Here is a 4,301-nt window from a genome sequence, read left to right as displayed (position 1 = left end):
ATTTATTTTTTTGAGACAGGATCTTACTGTCACATCCAGGCTGGAGTGCAGTGGTGTGATCATGGTTCACTGCAGCCTCGACCTCCCAGGCTCAAGGGATGCTCCTACTTCACCCTCCCGAATGGGTGGGACTAGAGGTACACATAGCAACAAGTGCACATCACCATGCCTGGCTAGTTTTTGTAATTTTTTTTGTAGATACAGGGTGTTGCCATGTTGTCTAGGTTGGTCTTGAACTCCCGGGCTCAAGCGATCCTCCAATCTGAGCTTCCCAAAGTGCTGGGATTCCAGGCTTGAGCCACTGCACCCAGTTTTAATTTATTTTTTAAGCTTCAAGAACAGCATCCAAGTTTATTTAACACCCTCATTAGAAGGAGCAAAACAAATCCCTCCTCAGCTGTAAAGGCAGAATGTCACATTCCAACATTGTGATAATAGTGCACCCACCCCACCCCTTGCATCCCCAACAAAGAGACAGTTTCATTCTCTTGTGCAGTCATTTTGATGCCTGACTCTTAACACAGCCAACACAATAACTTTAGCATCTCTGTGAAAGTACCAAGAGCAGCTGGGCACGGTGACTCACACCTATAATCCCAACACGTTGGGAGACCGAGGTGGATGGATCACCTGAGGTCAGGAGTTTGAGACCAGCCTGGCCAACATGGCAAAAACCCGTCTCTACTAAAAATACAAAAATTAATCAGGTGTGATGGCATTTAACCAGGCTGGTTAAATGTAAAAAAAATTTTATGTTGATACAGCCGCTCGGGAGGCTGAGGCAGGGGAATAACTTGAACCCAGGAGGCGGAGGTTGCACTGAGCCAATATTGTGCCACTGCACTCCAGCCTGGGTGACAGAGCAAGACTCCATCTCAAAAAAAAAAAAGAAAAAGAAAATACCAATAGCTATGGCCCACCATTCCCAAGAAAGAAAGTAAAAGCCAACAAAGGTAAGCGTTTTCTTCCCTTTGTCGTCTTCTGCCCTTCATCATAAAGAGTTGCTCAGCTGTTGAAAAAGATGGTAATGGTAATATGCAAAATGTTTACATTTTAATGAGAATCAAAGGCAAATTCTTTTGAACTGTGTCACAATGAATAAGATTACAAACTTGTCTCTCATTGGCACATAACTGGTCCTTATTTTAGTCAAGCAGGCAAATTAGTGGGCCTGTAAAAACAGCAAGGTAGGAGGAGAAAAATCATCCAAGGGTTATTAACAGAACGGCTTGGCTTAGAAGAAGCCTCCTAATGCATCTGTATTCTATCAGTGTCACATCATTTGTGTTACCTCAATTCAACAGTGAGATGCAGTTTTATTAAAAGCTGATACTGGGATGGGTGCAGTGGCTCACGCCTGTAGTCCTAACACGGTGGGAGACCGAGGTCGGTGGATCACCTGAGCCCAGGAATTCAAGACCAGCCTGGACAATGTGGCGGAACCCTGTTTGTACAAAAAAATACAAAAATGACCCCGGAGTGCTAGTGCACACCTGTAGTCCCAGCTACTCAGGAGGCTGAGGTGGGAAGATCACTTGAGCCCAGGAGGTTGTAGTGAGCTGAGATCGTGCCATTGCACTCCATCTGGGTGACAAAGCCAAACCCTGTCTCAAAAAAAATTTTTTAAGCTGATATTGTTATTGATTCATCCAGGTGACTCTTTTAACATTATCCCAAATGAAATTAGTCAGAAAATTGGCAGTTTTATATAGTTTCAGGAAAAGTGTTTTGAAAAGCAAATATCAAACTGGTTAAATGCAAAGCCACAGGGTCACAATGGAAAAACAACTCTTTTAGAACAGTGAAAAATCATGTAATATAATGACACGCAGTATTTTTATTTAAATACATTGTTAGAAATAGATTGGACCCGGTTTCTCCTCAGAGGTTACGTCAAAATACATTTAACTTCATAGAAGTTTATGTAAGTGTCAAAATATTGAACGTAAGAGCAAATGGGTTAGTACTACTGGAATGCAGTAATTACAAAGTTGGATAGATGGATTAATTGTCCTACATACCTGTGGCTTTTAGGATTCCTGTGCTTGCTTACTCATGTACATTGGACTCTTTCAGAAGCCACTTCTGGAAGCTCCCGGTTTGGCTTCTACACTGCCACCTGTAGACACAAAAAAGAAATAAATCATGTATTATTCGTCAACAATGCATCTTTTCTAGGCGTCTAACGGACATTTGGGGAAAAAGTAGCAAAATATTTGTTCCAAAAGACAAAAATGTTCTTTCTCCTCTGTGTGGAAAATTTTTAAGGCGTCCTTTTCCCCAGCGGTATGATAATTTGACTAGAAATTGAAACATGTAAGTCTCGGATCATCAGCTGCTATGCACCACTCTGATCGGATCATTGAAGAGATGGAGTCGCAGAACTCAACTTAACAGCCATTTCAAGACCTGTCGTTTAAAATTAGAAGAAAACTTCACCACTTTGTTCATCTGGTAATTCAGAATTCTGTAAACTGACACAAAGAAAGATCAGGGGAAATTCAGGCGAAGGTTACTTTACCACAGGTTGTAAGATGTCTATTTAAAATAACATTAATTCTAACCTGAAGTACAATTTAGTCCAATCCAAACGGCAGTCTGGTGGGGTATTTTCATCGGAATGCCCTACCCTTGATTTGAATATGAATTATTTCGGAAGGGTCTTTCTGAAACCCCAAGGATTTTAATACAGGTAGGTCCTTTTTTTCCAAAAGAAAAAAAAAAAGGAACAAACAGGAATAAAAATTCACGAGCAACTATCAGCAAGTCCAAGCAGCCATGAGACGTGCGCGCGCGTGTGTGTGTGTGAGAGAGAGAGAGAGAGAGACCGACCGACAGACACACACTTGAGATTCCGGAGTTAATTGCGAAGAACAAACCGCGCCGCGAAGCTTTTTTACCTCCTCCAAGTCCCAGTCTATCTAAGAACAAGTAATCCCCGCTCCAGCACCTTTAGCCAAAGACACAAACACCACCACCTCCACCTACCTAGGCGAGACAGCGCCAAAAGCCACCGAGCGAGCACGCCAGCCAGGCCCGCTATCCCGCAAACCCCGGAGCTTCTTTATCTCCAGCAGAGATCCGCCCCACTTACCCGTAATTTACTTTAACGCCTAGAAAGCCTGATTTGGCTCACGGAATTGGAGCAAATACAAGAAAATCAAGGACAGTCACACGAAACACTCTCCCTTCCCTCTCAACCCCGAACACGCGCTGGACTATCCCAAGAGGGTCTTTGGGAACCCGCCAGAGACCATACTGGTCCCACGTGCCTCCATTAAACCCTCGTCCAAACGTGCACAAGGCGCCAAGGGCATGTGCAGAATCAGCCTTCAGAGTAAGTTCAGCAAATCCATTCCCTAACCCCGAGAGCGCGCGGGAGCACCCTGACGCAAGCCCCGGCCCCGACAGACAATACTCAAGCAACTCCAGCCTTTCGCGCACACGCCCCGACCCGTCCAGCCACCACCATCTCCTCCCAAGGTCCCTACAGTCTTCGGGCCGGGAGCAGGGGACGTCCTGACGGTTGCTGGGTGTGGACTGCGAAGAGAAGGGCAACCTGCACACACCACCGATACTGCGGGCCGGGTGGGAGATCTCAGTTCTCCAAAGCCCCACCGGTACTTGGCTCCTCAGAAGGGATGAGGTGGGGACAGTGGGACCGAAACAGTGAACCCTACGGGAGGCAGCTTTTCAGTACCTCTCCCCCACCTAGGCGCAGAAGCGCGCACATCACCGGGCCATGCACCTTCCTTCTGGCCCTGGACCTGCCCAGCCCTTGCCCCCAAGCGCAGTGGCCTGGAAAAGCGGGTAGCCGGCCCGCGGTGGCCAGGGCAGCGGGCAGAGCGCCGCGCTCGGGGGTGCCCACCTGCGCTCAGGGTCGTCGCTGCTGCTGGTGCGCCCGCCGCTGTGCAGTCTCCAGCTCCAGGAGGAGAAGGAGGTGCGGCGGTGAAGCCCCTGGACTCCACGCGCCTACTCGCGCCCGGGAGCCGCGGTCCTCATTTCCCTTCGTCCAGGTTGGCGAGCCACCCACCTAGCCCGCAGATTCTGCCAGTCCCGCCGACCGCCAGAGCCTAAGCTATCCTCTCCGCCCCTTTCCCGCCGCCCCGCGCTGCGCCGCGCTGCGCTGCGCTCCGCCCCCTGCCCGCCCATCCCTGCTGGGGCCCAGCCGGGGGCTGCGGGCGCCGCGCCTCGTGCCGCAGATTTCGGGTTCTTGGGTCTATGGCAATAGAAAGGGGGTGGGAGGGCCGGGGTGCGGCCCTGGGGTCCGCCCCAACCCCGCTCTCCCAGCCCGTTCCCCA

At 49.1% G+C, this 4,301-nt stretch overlaps 1 long non-coding RNA gene across 1 annotated transcript; it reads right to left on the bottom strand.

Annotated features, from left to right (window-relative positions):
- Positions 1-920: 920 nt before the first annotated feature.
- Positions 921-4,048, bottom strand: LOC108285055. The gene is made up of 3 exons (XR_005195976.1): positions 3,869-4,048; positions 2,022-2,119; positions 921-1,171 (listed from the first exon to the last, which is right to left on the bottom strand). It is a non-coding gene; the product is annotated as an uncharacterized LOC108285055 (long non-coding RNA).
- Positions 4,049-4,301: the final 253 nt, after the last annotated feature.

This window comes from Cebus imitator, unplaced genomic scaffold (genome assembly GCF_001604975.1).
Source record: "Cebus imitator isolate Cc_AM_T3 unplaced genomic scaffold, Cebus_imitator-1.0 Scaffold289, whole genome shotgun sequence".
Classification (NCBI taxonomy): Eukaryota; Metazoa; Chordata; class Mammalia; order Primates; family Cebidae; genus Cebus; species Cebus imitator.
Note: the sequence above shows the minus strand (reverse complement) of the source record. Positions and strands in the feature narration are given on the sequence as shown.